This window comes from Hyperolius riggenbachi, chromosome 1, assembly GCF_040937935.1.
Source record: "Hyperolius riggenbachi isolate aHypRig1 chromosome 1, aHypRig1.pri, whole genome shotgun sequence".
NCBI lineage: Eukaryota > Metazoa > Chordata > Amphibia > Anura > Hyperoliidae > Hyperolius > Hyperolius riggenbachi.
In genome coordinates, this window is record NC_090646.1 from 430,896,257 (window position 1) to 430,914,637 (window position 18,381).

Here is an 18,381-nt window from a genome sequence, read left to right on the forward strand (position 1 = left end):
CCTCTACAATCCCCCTGAAGAATCAGCACTGTCATATACAGGTGTGAGATGGAACCTTCTTAGTGTTAGGTGCAGTGAAGTAACTAAAGGGCTTGGGGCCCCAGTGCGAGTTTTACATGGGGCCCCAACCACTGTATTGATGTGGGTCAAGGGAGCAAACCTACCAAGGACAGTTGCAGTGTTGGAAAGGTGTATTTAGAGTGAGGAAACAGTTGGTGAAGGATTACTGCTATGTAATGCACATATAGAGGTGTTCATTACCAGCATAGCACCAAGGAAAAGCTAATAAGATGGGTGAAGGAGGGCTCCTAGTGGGCCCCTCTGCGGTCGCAACCTCTGCATCCCCGATTGCTATGATGCTGGTTAGGAGGGAGGGCACGAGAGAAGGAGGCAAACGGGAAGGGAAAACTAAGTGACTATACTTTTAATTGATATTTTATATACAGTGGGATGCGAAAGTTTGAGCAACCTTGTTAATCGTCATGATTTTCCTGTATAAATTGCTAACTGTAGAAACAGACAGCTGAAATCTCTGAGACCGCTTTCTGTATCCTTCCCTAAACCTTAATGGTGTACAATCTTTGTCTTCAGGTCATTTGAGAGTTACTTTAAGACCCCCATGTTGCTACTCTTCAGAAAAAATTATAAGGGAAACTTACAATTAACCCCCTAAATACTCTTCCTCATAATTGAATTCACCTGTGTATGTAAGTCAGGGGTCACTGAGCTTACCGAGCCAATTTGAGTTCCAATAATTCGTTCTTAAAGTTTTGGAATCAATAAAATGACAACCGTGCCCAAATGTATGCACCTGCCTATTTTTGTTTAAATAAGTATTGCACACTTTCTGTAAATCCAATAAACGTAATTTCACTTCTCAAATATCACTGTCTGTGTCGCCTATAGGATATATTTAACCACTTCAGCCTTCAGTCGTGTTTCACTTTATGCATCCGAGCAATTTTCACCTCCCATTCATTTGTCCCAATTCATTGATCCCTGAGCTAATGAACCGTGGCACGGGAGCACGCATAACTGACATTTTTTATCGTAACAACCAACGATTTATACAGGAAAATCATGATGATTAACGAGGTTGCCCAACCTTTTGCATCCCACTGTAGTCTGTTATATTACCTATTAGCTGGAAGAGTGTACAATCAAGATTGTATCATTAGTTGGCTTCCTTATGCTGGGAATACACAGCTCGATTCTGAGCTGATTAGATGGTTAATTTCCGACATGTCCGTTCACCATTCAATCGGTTTGCCTAGGTGTGTGAAGTCAGTCTTTTGGGTTGTCAGTCTGTTTCATAAACTGAGGAGTCTGTGTTGGAGTCGGAAGATTTTTGTACCGACTCCACAGCCCTGGTTTTGCGGCTCGATTTGTTATTGACGTGAATTGAAAAAAGATAAGCCAAACAAGCGGTAGATAAGAGGATAGAGCGGGCAATATGATCGGGCACAAAATCGAGCGCCAGAATAGACCCGTGTATTCCCAGCATAAGAGCAATATGAATCATGTGAACGGGTTTTTTTTTCCCCTCAAAAAGCTATTTACAGACCATTCTTGAGCAAGGTAATGTTTTGTAACCTTCATATGAGCCAAATAAACAAACATCCCTTTTTCTTCCTGGTAACTGGTTTAGAGATGGGTGGTGCCCTGCCCAGAATTATGCCATGGCTGTATTGTAGCTGCTGATTGCATAGACAGACATTCTGTGTAATTTGCTTCTGTGTTGCAGCCTAGCTGCTCATCCAACAACTCCGCTATAGTGTCCTCCCTAGCAGGCAATCTAGCTTAGTTATTACATTTTGTATGCCATTACTGCACTAGGACTGTGGAATACTAGCTAATTTGTGGAGGGGGGTATGTTGCTATAGCAGAGACCTGTGATTTGGTTGTATGTACAGGCTTCTTGTGGCAAATTTAATAGCATCTGCATCAATAACAGAACAGCATCTGCAGATTTTTGGTTTTACTGAGGCCTAGAGGAATCGCACATGCTTTTCCCATGTGCGCAAACACTCCAGATGTGACAGCTCATGCTAATCAATGGGTAGGCTCACATTAGTGCTGTAAAATTATTAAATTTTCTGCATGCACTACTTTTTCACAAACAGCGTTTGATCAGATGCTGTCAGCTGACTGTAGGCTGATGCTTGCGGTAAACGCACAGTCAACAACAAAAATAATGGCTGTTTCTACGAACCTAAAGGTGGCCACTAACTGTCTTTGCTTCCTATCTATCACGACCACCATGAAAATCCAAATTTTCGTTCAACGAAAATTCATTCGGGCGACATTTTTTTCACTCGTTCATAATCGATTGTGTCCACCAATGGAGATTATTTACAACCAATCCGATCACAATTTCAGATCGCTCAAACGATTTTTCGCTAGAAATTGGACCGTTAGTGGCCAGCTTAAGTGTGATCCCTCCTGACTACAGGCTTGTGCACACCTAAAAGCGCTAGCATAATCACAAATGCTCAGCACTTTTAGAAGTGATTTTTCTAAACGATTCTAGGCATGCGTGTGCCTAGCGATTTTCGGAGCTTTTTGGTGTAGCAATTTTTTTATTTTTTGTACAGTAGAGCTGGAAGTGTACAGCTTTTGTAAAAAAAAAAAAAAGCTTAGAAAATCGCTCTATTCTATTACTTTTAAGGGCGATTTTCCACTTTCCTATGCTTAAAGAGAACCTGTACTGAGTAGAAATATTTAAAATAAACACATGAGGTAACTTCAAATGAACATTACATATTTACCTTGCCATCAGTTCCTCTCAGAAGCTCACCATTTTCTCCTGATAATATTCCCTTCCAGCTCTGACAATATTTTGTCAGATCTGAAATATATCAGTTACTGTCAGTAAAATATCAGTTGCTGTCAGTTATAGCTGAGAGGAAAACTGATGTACCAGGTAATGTCCATGTTTCCCTATGGCTCAAGTGGGCAATGTTACAGTTTAACTGTGTGCTGACCAGAATGCTGTTATGGGTAATGGCCATTTTCAAAATGGAGGACGGAAAATTCCCTTGATCACAGTGAACAAACAGCACGCGGGACAGGAGAAAGACACTGAGGAGTAGACTACATGGAAGGTAAGTATGACTTGTGTATGCTAATTTTGACTTCTAATTTTCAGTTCAGGTTTTCTTTAAAGAGAAACTCTGACCGAGAATTGAACTTTATCCCAATCAGTGGCTGATACCCCCGTTTACATGAGAAATCTATTCCTTTTCACAAACCGACCATCAGGGGGCGCTGTATGACCGATATTGTGGTGAAACCTCTCCCACAAAGAAATTCTGAGTACGTACTCTTGGCAGTTTCCTGTCTGTGAACCCTGTTGCGTTGTGGGAAATGGCTGTTTACAGCTGTTTCCAACTGCCAAAACAGCAAGCAGCAGCTACATCACCTGCCAACAGTAAAAATGCCACCATGTGATAAATGTCAGAATATAAATCGGGGATTTAAAATATTTTACAATGGGCAAACACTGACATTTATACATAATTACTGTAAAAATGAAGCACTTTTTTTATTACATTATTTTCACTGGAGTTCCTCTTAAACATTAGGGCTGAATCGCCCCAGAAATACTGCAGGACCCGCGTTTGTGAAAAAAATCACATTGCTTTGGTGTGATCCGTCCCATTCAAATATGTTAGCCAAACCTTTTCAAAGCGCTAGCGTTTTGAAAAGCGCTCAGAGGCACTCTAGGTGTGCTCCAACCCTTTAGTTTTACTTCTGGGCAGACTTGTAAATAATTCTCTGCTCAAGGAGAATTCATCAGTTCATCATTCAGAGTTGTTGAACCTATTTTGGTTCCTGGACGTAGTTTCTACGTCCAGGAACCATGCGCGCCCCCGCGGCCGATCGTGCACACGCACTCCCGGCCGCGGATTCGGTAGCCAAGGAATCAATGTATCGGGCTATGGAGCCCGATCATTGATTCCTCTCCCCTGCTGAAAAAGCGACAGCTTCTCTCGGAAGCTGAGCTTTTTCTGGCCGTCTCCTTCCCGATACGTCACTCTAAGCGTGTGCTACACTTAGAGTGACGTCATGTAAACAAACTCATGGCCGCCATCTTGTGGCCAAAAAGTAATACTACACCTGTAAAAAAAAATAAATTAAAATTAACACACATTTACATTATAAATCTATTGTTTACCTCCCACCCTCCCAAAACTACCCAAATAAAATGTTTACTATAAAAAAAAAAAAAACCATTACAATAAAAAAAAAAAAAAAAAACATGTAAATATTTACCTAAGGGTTTAAACTTTTTAAATATCAATGTAAAGATGAAATATTTCTATATTTTTTTTATTTTAAATTTGTAAATAGTGATAGATGCAAAACGGAAAAAATGCACCTTTATTTCCAAATAAAATATTGTCGCGATACATTCTGATAGGGACATAATTTAAATGGTGAAATAACCGTGACAAATGGGCAATTACAATACGTGGGTTTTAATTATGGAGGCATGTATTATTTTAAAACTATAATGGCCGAAAACTGACAATGAATTTTTTCATTTTTTTTCTTATTCTTACTGTTAAAATGCATTTACTGTAAGGTAGCTCTTAGCAAAATGTACCCCCCAAAGAAAGCCTAATTGGTGGCAGAAAAAACAAGATATAGATCAGTGCATTGTGATAAGTAGTGATAAAGTTATAGGCTAATGAATGGGAGGTGAACATTTCTCACGTGAAAACGACGGAACCTGAATGGGTTAATTGACAGATGGCTTTTGAGCTTCAAGTAGCTGGTGGTGATTTTAATTCTGAAATATTTCAAATTTGTCACAAAACAGGATTTTTTCAGAACTATTACAATTTCCCACGCTCTCTATGGAAGAGTGCAGGAGGTCATAGAAGAATCATTAGTGGGAAAAATGGAGTTTCACACAATTAAAAATCACTAATGTAGTTCAGCCCTATAAAGTAAAGAAAGCCTTTCAGTAGATGTGGTGATTTGAGTGAACTGCAGTGTGACTGATCAGAGGAAATGCAGTTCTTGGCTCACATGTTTCTCTCTGTGTACACCTTTTCTACCTGGTTATATCTCCTCTTTAGCTTTGTGCAGTCTTATCGCATACTTAAGCTCTCCTTGTCTTTTTATAGTTGTTTGCTTATGAATTTCTTAAGCAAATATTACATTATCCACGAAAATTAGCCATTGTTGCTTTTATCTGCTTGTGAACATAGTTTATTTATTCTATTGTGAGTACAACATTTACTTTTATGAGTAACAATCTTTTTAGGTTTCAGCTGGGTACAAGCTAAAGCTGGGTATGTACACGCTTTTGATTTCTGGCGCCCAAAATGATGGTCATCGTTCGAAGTGACAGTTTAAGAATAAATTTGGTAATCCCTATAAAGAAACAGCTGAGCAGTTCGGTCTGTGAAGACTGGAGGGGGGAGGACAAGCAGAGCTTTTCTGTAGAGACCAGAATAACATCGGCCATGGATTTTTCTGCTTGGTCTATAAAAATTGTGTGTAGCTTGGTTTGTAGCTTGGAATTGAGTCACATGCAGCGACGCCTGTATTTGATTGGTCCATTTCTAAGCTGCATAAAATTAACATAAATGTTGCATTCACTCAGAATTCTCAGCATTTCATTGACCCTCCCTAGTAGTCTGTGTTTTGGACAGCCAGAACATAACCAGGGTTCTAAGCACATGGCGCAAAGCCTGCACTCTGGACGTTTAGATAGCGCCTTGGCTTGTCCTCTGGACAAGGAGCTGGCGCCTTGGCCTGTCCTCTGGACATGGAGCAAGCTCCCTGGCCTGCGCTCTGGACATGGAGCTGGTGCCTATGCCTGCGCGCTGGACATGGAGCTAGCGCCTTGGCCTGCGGATCTGGACATAAAGCTTTATCACTACATTTAGAATTCAGCAACACCACCAACTTCAGAAGTAGGAAATACAGTGCATTTTCTGTGTTGTAAAAAAAAAGTGCATTTATTTTCATTGCACCATTTAATACTTATGATCCATGAAGATAATGTTCATGTCCGATATAAAGATAATCAATTTGACTTCCATATATAAAGAGATTTTCAATTGTAATATAAATGCTGAGCGGCATATGGGTGGGATCATATGCTTTTCATTACTGTGCTATACTGACAGCAGGATTATCACTGGATGATGGATTTAACGTTACTTTAATTTTTTTTTCTTTTTTCATACTGAGTAATTTAACTCACAGGAAATGGATATCACAGCTCTTTGTGGCCATGCTGATCTCAGACCGCCTGTTGTGAAATGTGATTATTTTCATAAGATTCTACACTTTTAATGTGTAAACACAGGAGCAACCCTATCAGGATATCTAGATAAAATATAACTTTTATTATTTTCCTTTTAAAAGAGACTTTTACTGTAGTATGACTCTTGAGCATAAACAGGGCGGGGTTCACAGTACGATTTAGTCCTTTTCAATGATATGAAAATACATACCAGGGATTCCCAACAGCAATGTTGTTAAGGTGGCCATGCATATCCCGACTTGGCGGCCAATCGACCATCTGATTCGATAATTATTGTATAGGATGAAAATCGGTGCCGCTAAGAGGATGCCTGATCAACGACGCGACCAAAATTGGTTGACAGTGTATCGATCAGACATCACACATACCATGTGCTATACGTCGACGACGCGCATAGTGCTAATGTAGGAGCGGGATTCCGAAGACACATGAGCACCGTGTGGTGGATGACATGGGACGTAATGTATAAATGCACGTGGGGGGGGGGAATGGAATGCAATGACACATCATTGCATTCCAGCGGATCTGTAGGTGTGCTTAGCTTACAGAGACAACAATGGATTATTTGCCCAAAACTGATAACTTTTTAGTTGGCATATTTTATTTTCTGGCGGATTATTTCAGACCTCTTTTCTTCTCTGTATGGCACTTAAGCTATCTTGAGTAGATTACCAGCTGATGTGGCAAAATGATCAACCCCTCTCTGATCTGTATTTGATCAGAGCGGGATTGATTCCATCCACACATTGCACATAGAACACATGCTGAGATGTATTGAAAATGTAGTTAAGGTCAATCAAACCAGAGTTGCACTGCTCGATGCAGTGCTATGCTATGGACTGTCGATCGATCACCGTTCCATTTCCACCCTCAAACTAAATGATGTGATGTCACACGGCGGGCAGGGAAGAGGTGTGAACAACGCAATCGGCCGTAACTGGGGGAGAGTTGATCCGTTGGGTGGATCACGTGCGGTTCGGGGGGCCTCTGTACACACACCCAATTATCCGCTGTAGTCAGGTGTGGGTATGAGCCTTTACACAAAGCTCTTTTTATCCTTTTTAGTTCAGATCTTTAAATGGAAACTTCTAGCTTCTATTCTACATAGATGGCTTATTGCTCAACTTTCCCTTCTACCTTACCATTTTCCTCCAGCTTTTATTAGTTGGAACAGACACTTTGACAGCACAAGAGCTACATAAAATCTGCACTGAAGCAAAATGCAGAACTAACACCCACCATACAAAGCTGTCACCTTCAACAGGCCTCACAGAATTACCAGTGATAAAAATCAATGTCCTCTTTTCATTTCCGTTTGTTTGTGCTATTAACTCATGTATACACGGTTTAGAGAAGTAAAGGACAGAATTCCCCTTTTTATCATCATGACCACTGCATCATCGTTACCAAGGACAAGAAAACAAACCCTGACAAAACCTTATGACTTGCAAAATCCAAGCCTTCATTCTGTTTATCAATACCTTAGCTGGGAAGCCAGATTATATGTCCATATCTGCTGCTGGTGTATGCTTTATCATCCTCTGCCTGCACTGTGGTGGGCAGTGCTTTGGGATTTTCACAGAATTGGCTGAGCATTGCTCTGTCAGATTGGAACATCCTGGCATACTTTCCGTAGGTAACCCCTATTTGAGTCATCTCTATTGAACACCACTGACATTGCTGTCATTGAACAGTGATAAGTATACCAGTTACTAATTTATTTTTACCTGAGACGTTACAAACCCAAAGATTTATACTTGCCTGGGGTTTCCTCTACTCCCCTGTAGCAGAGGACTGGAGGACCCCCCCCCGACAAAATGGGCGTGGACACGCATCAGACTGTGGGCATGATCATGGGTGGAAACAGATGTACAAATGCTGTTAGCCACATGTGTGCCCCCTTCACCCCGTAGATAGACAGAGGTGCCCCCCTTCCCCTGTTTAGATAGCCAGATGTGCCCCGTTTATATAGCCAGATGAACACCCCCCCCCCCTTTTGATGGCCGCATGTGCTGTTTATGTAGATACATGTGCTCCCCTTTTTCTACTGCTGTTAACATTTCTGCACTCCTGCAGAGGGATATAGCGATGTACAGAGGCGCCAATAGGATAAAACACGATAAAAGGTTTAAAATATTCAGGTAGTGGACCGACCAACCCAAAACAGACTCGATGCTGTCGCTTAAATCAAACACAATTTATTCACATACTCCAAGAACTTGGAGTATGTGAATAAATTGTGTTTGATTTAAGCGACAGCATCGAGTCTGTTTTGGGTTGGTCGATCCACCACAACCACCTGAATATTTTAAACCTTTTATCGTGTTTTATCCTATTGGCGCCTCTGTACATTGCTATATCAAGTTTTCCACCCTTGGTGGAAGGGTGTTGCACCCTTTCCTTCCTTCACAGAGAGCGACATCTTAATCCTGAGTGGGGACAGGTCTAATCTCCCCACCTGCTTATATAGTGGTTGCCTGGATGGCAACCCTTGTTTGTGAGTATAATACTTGTCAATATTCTCCACCTAATCCAATACATACTACACTATACCGGGCTCTCGGTTTTTCCTTTTTATCTATCCTGCAGAGGGAGGAAGAGAAGCAGAGGCACTTCGGGCAGCCAGCAAGCCGCCTCTCATGCACGTGGGGGTGCAGCGGCTGTACTGAGTGCCCTCACAGTTCTTTGCCCGGGGACATATGTCCCCCCTTGCCCACCCACAGCTTCGCCTCTGCTCTGTAGTCTGTGGGCTCCCTCAGTGTATGCCTGGGCCAATCTGTTCTCCTGCAGTGAGCTCCAGTTAAGTCTCCGACTGAGCCAGTCCTGGACTACTGCACATGCACAGACCTGTCCGCGCGCCTCCTTGGTTGTACTCTCGTGGCCAAGAGCTATTTGTGTCCGCACAGTTACAAGCCTTAACTAACTGCACAGGTGCTGAACGCTCCTGTATACAGGAGCATGACCAAAGATCTGCTGTGGAGCCAGTAGTCCCAGACTACATGGGCTGACTGTGGGAGACCGGACAGGAGCAGATGCACACTGAGGGAGGTCACGGATTACCGGGGACTGGTGAGATACTGTACATCTCTGATTTACTTCACTCTGCACTTCCATTTTGTGCGCTCTGAGACATGGGCACAGGTGAGGAAATAGATTAACACCAGAATCTGCTGTTCTACCTGAGTGATGTTTTCAGGTGTGTATAAAAGACTGATTAGCTCACCCTGGAATCGGCCCTTTTCTGGGAAGCACGTGGCAAGTATGCCGTGCTAGCAAACAAAATAATTTCAGATTTGTGTTAGAAAATACTGGTACTAAAGTATTAAAGAGTAACTGCCAGGCTGCAAAAGCTAATTTAAACCTCTATTCTCCTGTGTTAAACAGTTTAGAAGGAAGCCAAAAAGGCAATACTGAAGATAAAAATCTCTTACTTGGATGCTTGCTGAACAGCAAGGCTGGTTATTCCCAAGTTCCTAAGGAGGCCGCAGGCCGCATAACATACTGCAAAGCATTCTGGGGCTTCTTCTTCTCCCCACTCTGCACTACCTTGGGTCCTCCCCCTTCATTTCCCTATCACGCCCTAAGGCTGCTTTCACAGTGGGAAGTTACAGGCTCATGTTACAGCAGCTTGTAACATCACAGCACTGAAAAATCACAGGGCACATGCATGAGTCTGCTATTGTTCCTAGCCACATGGCTAATATTCACTGCACAATAGTGTTGTCTGGATCATGAACCGTTAGGATCTTTGATCCTGATCGAATCATCAGGAAGGAGGGAGGATATTACATCACAATTGGCTTCATACGAGACAGACAAACATGGAACCTGCCATGAGCTGTCAGGAGCATCATTCTCTGCAAATACTACATAAACATTCTGTGAAATCCAAACGTGGACAGTGAAATGCATATGTAATGTATGTACAGCCAATATTTAGCTACTGATATGTGTTTTTTTTTCCTCTGAGACCCTATACCTAACAGCTCCTCTTTAAGCAGCGCTTCCAGGCAAGTCCAACATCATACTCCCAAGTACAAGATGAAACTTTCTATACTTGTTGAATCTTCAGTATAATATGCCGATCAATAGTATTTCTGTGTGAATATAACTAAGACACACTCGCCAGTTCCACTGACTCTCACCACAGGAGTCAGGAGTATTGCAGCCCCCTCCCAGGCTGTGTGAACGGCCCCAATACCTGGAGTCTTGCTGGTATGATGGTTTCTCTCCGCACTGCAAGCTTCATAGAAGTTGCTTCCAACACTCCCCCACTACTGAAGGTGTAAATACAATGTGCACACTTAAATGTTGTCCCCGCACCACAGAGAGACAACTAAAACGGGCCAATAAGTTCCTCGTTACCTCAGATGAACATTAAATACTACATAGCGTAAAACCATTTAAATAAGTTTAATAGAAAGGTTAAAACACAAGTGTAGTGGTCAAGGTACAGGCATAGAGTTTTGTACGGGCTCTCCCCTGTGCGCTACTCTGGATTAGTGCTCAGCTGGATACCCGAACTCCGCTCTGTTCAAGCTCAAACACTCGTAACTCCGCCTGACGCACTTATTGGCCTGTTTTGGTTGTCCCTCTGTGGTGGGGGGGGGCAACATTTAAGTGTGCACATTGTATTACACTTTCTGTAGTGGGGCAGTGTAGGAAGCAACTTATGTGAAGCTTGCAGTGCGGAGAGAAACAATCATACCAGCAAGACTCCAGGTGTTGGGGCCGTTCGCATAGCCTGGGAGGGGTCTGCAACCCTCCAAAGCGTGACTGACTCCTGTGGTGAGAATCAGTGGCGTTGGTGTACATTGTGTATAACGTGGACTTTAATAGCAGTGCAGTGTTGAATGGATAACTTTGTTTATATAGTTGTTGATTTTGATTTGTTTCAAATTGTAGATTTGCTCCCAATAGAGAGGATTTGTAGTTAGCAGCCCATCTATCTAGTGGCAAGGTTTTTGTTATCTGTAGGGATTTTTTTGTAAATATTGTAAAGCCCCATACACACACTCAACAGAGGTCTTTTATGCTGGATACACACCATGCGTTTCCGCGTTCGATGCGGCCGTCGATATGCGTCGATTCGATTATTTCCAACATGTCCGATTCAAGCTTCGATGGATCGTTAGGTCGATTTGCCATACTTTACATGGCATTCGACCTAAAAATCATCGAAATTCGTTCGGAAATGATGGGAAATAATCGAATCGACGCGTATCGACGGCCGCGTGCGACGCGGAAACTCATGGTGTGTATCCAGCATTAGGCTCTCACAAATTTTTCTTGTGAAACACCTAAAAAAAAAATCTCTTGCTATTGTTCAAGCAGCTGATAAGACTGATAAGAACTCAATTCAACATTTGGATTGACTTCTTATGAGTCATATCAGCTGCTTGAACAATAGCAAGAGATTATTTTTTAGGTGTTTCACAAGAAAAGTTGTGAGCGTTGTGCAGAAGGCAAAAAGCCCCTGCTTCTTAACCCCATGTTTCACTTTAAGACTACAGAGACAAAACGAACCTGTATGGTCTTCTTCAGAACTGAGCAGGATGCATTTGATCTAATTTTTGCACTCATGTCTAGTTGCATTCCATGTAATTTCCCCAGGTCAGTGCAAATACCAGAGCATACAAGATTATGGTGTCTGGAAGATACAAACACACAAATGCTAAGAAAAATATTTTCAAGCATAGTAGAAAATGGCTTTAATTGCTTTATTGCATGCCATTTTCAAACATATGCTACACATTTACATCAGGCTAAGCAAGTATATTAGTCTGGTATGTATAGGAAGATTTAGTATTCTCGGTCAGCCTCAGCTGACTAGTTGACTATCCACTTTGCAGTAATTTGGTTAAAGCGGATCCAAGATAAAAAACGAACTATGGCTGTGTGCAAACATGGTTGGGTCTTGCTTCAATAGATCAGGTAGATCCATTACATTGAGCAATGACAGAAATGATACCCATCAATCGGACAGGAAATAGCATTGTGTATACCCAGCATAAGGCCACCCTGATATATAATTTTGCTGGAAATATCTGAAAGGCACCCATTCTGTTCTTTACTAGAACCATCTATAAACATTTTGCATATAAAGTCATTCTCATGAATTTCTCACCTCTGCAACTCCCTTCTGCAACTCCCTTCTGCAACACATTAGTCATGCTCCTCCCCCTGAAACCTGTATGCACACCCTGATCTTAGATCTCTAATCCAACCAAGAATGCACTTCTCAGTCACTAATCAAGTTCTGCTTGGTACAGAATATGAGGCCAGAACTCATGATCATCTGATATACTCTTTATGCACTGCCCTACTTTGAACAGCACCAGGAAAGGCAGACACTGTATGAATCATCAATAACGGTCATTTTCATGATAATTTAAACTATTGTTTAAACGATTATGGTATTTGTTTGCACAGTTGGATCTGGGAACGTTCGTGCACTGTTGCTGATACCCAATCCATCTTCAGATGGTTACTTGGCTTAAAGCGGATCCGAGATGAAAAACTAAATAGAACAAGTAACTTGTCTATATATCTTATCTAAAGTTTAGATAGTTTACACAGCAAATCTGGCTGCAAACCGCTTTAATAGAAAATGATTATTTCTTCCTGTGATTCAATGACAGCAGTCATGTTGTTTATAAACATTACACAGAGGCAGGCTTATCTGTATCTTGAGCAAAATGTATTTATTTATTGTATTTATAAAGCACCAACAGAATACACGTGAATCTTGAAAGCCTGCAATTGTGAAAAGGTTGTTGTCAGCATAATGAAATTGTGTATGGTTCTTTTTCTCCCCTTCAATGTAATATTTTTTTCCTAGATTGACAGAAGTTACATAACTCTGTAACCATCTGTTTTTGTGGGAGTACAGAAACAAGATGTCTTGGTTTCTGTAGCTACTGAAATGACTGTCAAGGTTTTGCGCCAAGTTAAATAAATATTTTTTCTTTATTTTGGGGAACATTGTTTTGTGTTTGGCATGAATGGGATTAGCTTTGCAGATCACAATATTGCAATTTTAATTTATATCAGATTAACACATGAAAACCATTTGGAGGTTACAGAAGCTTATTAGCTGATCAGCTCATAAGGTGTAATTACTTTCATTAAGGGACACTAAATGTTATTCATACCCAAACATTTTTTTATTGTAATTGTAAGTTTTTTTTGTAAAATGAAATTTTCAGCCCAGTCTGTAGCCAGTTATGAATTTCAGTAAATGCTAAATGGTGATTCCTTGCAGTGACAGCAACAGTCCACTGGTAGATGGAACAGACTTAAATTTTAATTTGTGCATTATTATTATTTAGTATTTATATAGCACTGACATCCTCTGCAGCGCTATCTATAGTGTATTTACTCACTCAGGGCCCTCTCACACTATGAGCTTGATTCATTAAAGCTACTGCGTACAAACAGCGCAGGTTAATAGGAACGCACGTACTTTATGCGCAGTCCTGTCAGCATAGTGTGCACTCTTAACTTACGGGCAATGTTCCTAACTGCCATGCAATGTGCTAGTAGGTTCTCCCCTAGCGTGGGCCCTACTACGGTGATTATTGTAGTAGTGGCTGTGCTAGTGGAGTACATCACCTGGCAGTTAGGAGTATGGCGCATAAGTTGAGTGCACACTATGCTAATAGGACCGCGCATAACGTGCGTGTGCTAATATTTACCCATGCTGTTTGTGTGATCGCTTAAATGAAATAAGCCCTATGTGCATTGTACCCCAATGATATTCCTATGGGCCTTTCATATAGAGTGTAGTGCAGCGGGTTCTAATGCAGTATTGCACAGCATGCTGTGCATCAACTGGGCTATGCGTGCATTTACAGTGGCAGGGAAGCATGCTTTCGTTGTATGCTTCACTGAATAACCCCATTCACGTCTTAATGCGCAGTGCAACTTTTTGGCACTGGGAGGGCAGCACGACATGCACAGTGCAAAAGGTACCTAACTGTCCCTCAGAGGAGCTCAAAATCAGATCCGTCATTATCTTATGTTCCTGTTATTGGATAAGGCCATTTTTTTTTTGAGCGGTGGAGGGGGGGGGGGGGGGTTGGTATTAACCTGTCTGTATTTGGGGGGGGGGGGATGTGGGAGGAAACTGGAGTAAATAAGGAAGCCAACCCAAACACCAGGAAAAATATACTAACTCCATGCAGAGTCTTAGCCCAGATTGGAACGGTGGAAGGTGAGGTGTCAAGGCAAGAGTGCTATCCATTACACCACTTTCATTCTATTTCCATCTGTAGCAGATGGTTTGTTCATGTAGGTAGGTCTGTTCATCTAAAGGTATATTAGATTTGATGATTGGAGCCCGACAGATTTCATGCCGAATTATATTGAAAGACTGTGTACAGGGATTTGATCTGATAGATCCCCCTCTGATCACAAAAGTATCTGAGAGGGATTTATCACTGTGTGGCCAGCTTTGGAAGGCCTTTATATTAGATTTTCATTAGATTCGGTGCTTTATCTAGCATCTACACTAATCTCTTCAATATACCATATGCTCTATAGTTGGCCATACACTTATAGATGGCCACTAGATCAACCATCAGCTAGATCCCTCTCTAATCGAATCTGATCAGAGAGGTATCGCTTTGCTGCTCGCACATTGCACACAGATTTTAATTGATTTCAGCATGAAATTGTTTCAGAATCGGTGGAGCTGCTCCTGCCTGCCTCGCCACCCCTTGACCATTTTCCATCTGTGCTCCTCCAGCGTGCAGCAGTAACTTCACCTGTCTGCTGGCATCTTTCCTCCCTGGTCCAGTGCTTTAACTTCTTCTGGTGGGTCACCTTCTCCCTGTGTCCCTTTTCTCTTCCTGTCATGTGACAATCCGAAGTTCAAGCACTAGCGTGCCGGCAGCATACATGCCATCCTCTGCTGATTGAACTTCAGCTTGTCACTTGACAGGAAGAGAAGAGGACACATGTAGGAGGAGACCCACCAGAAGAAGTTAAAGCACCGGACCCGAGATGCACATGTCAGCGGACAAGTGAGAATTCTACCGCTATTCGGCGTCAGTCATCACTGGATTGAATGCCGCTAGCGACGCGCTCCTGGCCCACGTCTATCAAGCAAAATTTTTACATCTGGTCCAATCTATTTTGGACAGAAATTGATTGGGCACCATTTGTGTTACCAATCGAATCTGCAGTGTATCTACGTAGTGTATAGCCTGCTTTTGCCTGGCTTTAAATAGAAGTCTCATGTCTGTGTTTTCTGTTCAAGTAAAACAAAAAAGGCCAGCACCGCTGTCTGTATTATAAGCTCTTTCAATAGCACCCATTGGCAGCAGTGACAGACTGCTGTTTCGGTTTACATAACCTTTTTCAAACTGCTGATCAGTATCATGCAATATTTAAATCGGGGATGGAGGCTGGTGCTCTGCTTGGGGGTCCCCGGAGGTTGGTGCTCTGCTCGGAGGTCCCCGGAGGCTGGTGCTCTGCTTGGGGGTCCCCAGCTCGGGGGTCCCCGGAGGCTGGTGCTCTGCTTGGGGGGTCCCCGGAGGCCGGTGCTCTGCTCGGGAGAGGGGGGTCCCTGGAGGCCAGTGCTCTGCTTGGGGGGGGGGGGGGGGGGTCCCCGGAGGCCGGTGCTCTGCTCTGGGTCCCCGGAGGCTGGTGCTCGGTACAGATGCACCTTTGCTGACAGATGCAGATGAATTAGTATAGGCAGGCCCCACCATTCATGTCTGCAGGGTGCATGTAGAATCAAAATTGTTTCAGTGGAAATCCATTGCTTATATGCAGTCAAATGTGAATTACTTGTGCATTTCTGGAGCACAGTTAGAATGTACGTAAATGAGAGGTATATTATCTATTGGACAAAATTATTTTTTTCGATCAAGAAATTCGAGCGATTATCCCGTTTTTTTTTTTTTTCAACAAAAATCTGATCGGACATGCTGGAAAAAGCTTTATATTCGATCTAACGGAATAATTGAACTAAATTATCTAACTCAAAAAAAATGAAAAATTGTACCATGTATGGCCACCTTAACACGCACACGCACTATGGTACACAAACTGTGTATATAACTCGGTTTCCATAGGATTTTCCGGTCTTGTTTACTAGGTTATTATATGCTTATATAGCAAGGACAGTGGCAGTGTTTTGGAAGGACTTCTTGCAGAGTAAATCCACAGTAGACTCTTAAGGTTTTCTGACTATGCTGAATTACAAGGAAGTAAAATCAAATAAAAAAATCTACGAAAGGTATCTAAATTATATAACAGACAAGGTAGATATACACAGGTTGATAATTGCCCAGTCCAGCAATCAGTTAATAACTGTTTGTCTGAAAATAAATATATTGACATAACATCTACTCAATACCAAATACCTGCAAAGTGGAGGGCCATTGGAGGGGGGGGGGGGGGGGGGGGCTTGAGGCTGTGTGTGATTATATTCCTGGCAATGAAAGTATTCCCATCGTACACAATAAACTCTACAAACTCTACACTGAAGTACCGGACATTTCTCATACAATTGGCTCTATTCACAAAACTTCTCATAAATGACTTATCACCTAAGTGATCAAAATAACCTTTCAGCACATTTACAAGCAAAATAATCACTCACAGTAAGTTGTTCCTGATTAACTTAATTTCAATATTACTTTTCTTACCTTGATTATATTATATTTTTTCTCTTTTGGAGCTTAAAGCAACACAGATAAGGTGAAAACAGAGCAAAACAAGTGAAAAAGCTTTGTGAATCATGCCCAATGGGTAGGTTTTCAACTGTACTTTTTGCATTAAATCTAAAATACAGTTTGTCCTGAGCTAAAGTGCTGCAAAAGAATCACACAAACATTGTGGTGGGAGAAAATAAGTTTGTCTTTGGTAAGTGCTATTAGAGCTTCTAAAGTTCCATCAAACATATTGATTTTGACATGCCTCAAAGTTCAGGGTGAACACGGTTTCTCCTCTACCTAGAGTTACAACAGATCAATAGAATGTAGAACTGTTGGAAAGCTGACATTTCTGTGAAGGGATTAAAGTGGAATTTTGTACATTTCTATTTTGCCATCTGAGAAAGGTACAGACCACATGACCTAGTCAGGTGATATTTTATGCATTACAGAATTGGTTGACTTATTTTGTTGGTCAACTTTTATGAATGTTCAGTATTAAAAATAGAGTTTAAACAGTGCAGTGTATGTACTATATGGAAGATAAAGTTTTATACTGCTTGAACTGAACAAGCAAAAAGTCACTTGGATATACTGTAGTCGTTTTTTTGCAGCTGCGGAAGGAGCCTTGCTAGGTTTGAAAAATAAGGTTTGGACCACTGAGAATGCTTGGAAAGGGAATATGAAGGTGGGGACATCACTAGAAAAGTAAAATGCTTGTTTCATTAGCAGTCTGTATTTCTGGAGCAATGCAATTATTACAATGTACGTTTTTTGCTGCAGCTAGCTTTGATTATGGGGGGGCAGCACAGGGGTGTAGCGGTTAGCACACTCGCCTTGGAGCGATGGGTCCCTAGACACTACATGGAAGAAAAGACTGCCTGGCAATGGTGAAAGTAATTATGATATATACAGTCAATAAATTGATCCCAAACAGATCTTTTAAAAATGTATTCAATTTATTAGGGAAGACCTATCTGCACAGAGTTTGTATGTTCTTCCCGTGTCTGCGTGGGTTTCCTCCAGGCATTCTGATTTCCTCCCACATCTCAAAAACATACAGATAAGTTAGATAAGTTAACACTTACCCCCCCCCCCCAAAAAAAAAAAAATTGGCACTAGGCTACAATATATACACAGCACAATACATGCATAGACATATAACTATGGTAGGGATTAGATTGTCAGCCCCTCTGACAAGACAATATACTCTGTACAGCGCTGCAGAGGATTTTGGCGCTATATAAATACTGAATAATAGTTATGTATTTATTACTTTGTTTTCCAGTTTAATTTAACTCTATAGCATAACATTTGCACAAGATTCAGATAATTCATTTTTTTTTTTGCTAGCCAATTCAGGTCCGTTGTATATTCTCTACTTCTCAATGTTCAGAGACTAAATTACAAAGCACATTTTTAGCCACTGCG

General features: G+C 41.6%; 1 protein-coding gene and 1 long non-coding RNA gene across 2 annotated transcripts in view; one reads left to right on the forward strand and one right to left on the reverse strand.

Annotated features, from left to right (window-relative positions):
- Positions 1 to 18,381, forward strand: part of DAPK1 (death associated protein kinase 1) — a 264,648-nt gene that overhangs the window by 86,170 nt on the left and 160,097 nt on the right. The gene's annotated exons all lie outside the window — the stretch shown is intronic.
- The window catches only part of LOC137518861 (uncharacterized), a 39,759-nt gene that overhangs the window by 15,870 nt on the left and 5,508 nt on the right, over positions 1 to 18,381 (reverse strand). The window contains exon 2 of the long non-coding RNA XR_011020916.1: positions 11,813 to 11,936. This is a non-coding gene — a long non-coding RNA (uncharacterized lncRNA). The remainder of the gene's footprint in view (positions 1 to 11,812; positions 11,937 to 18,381) is intronic.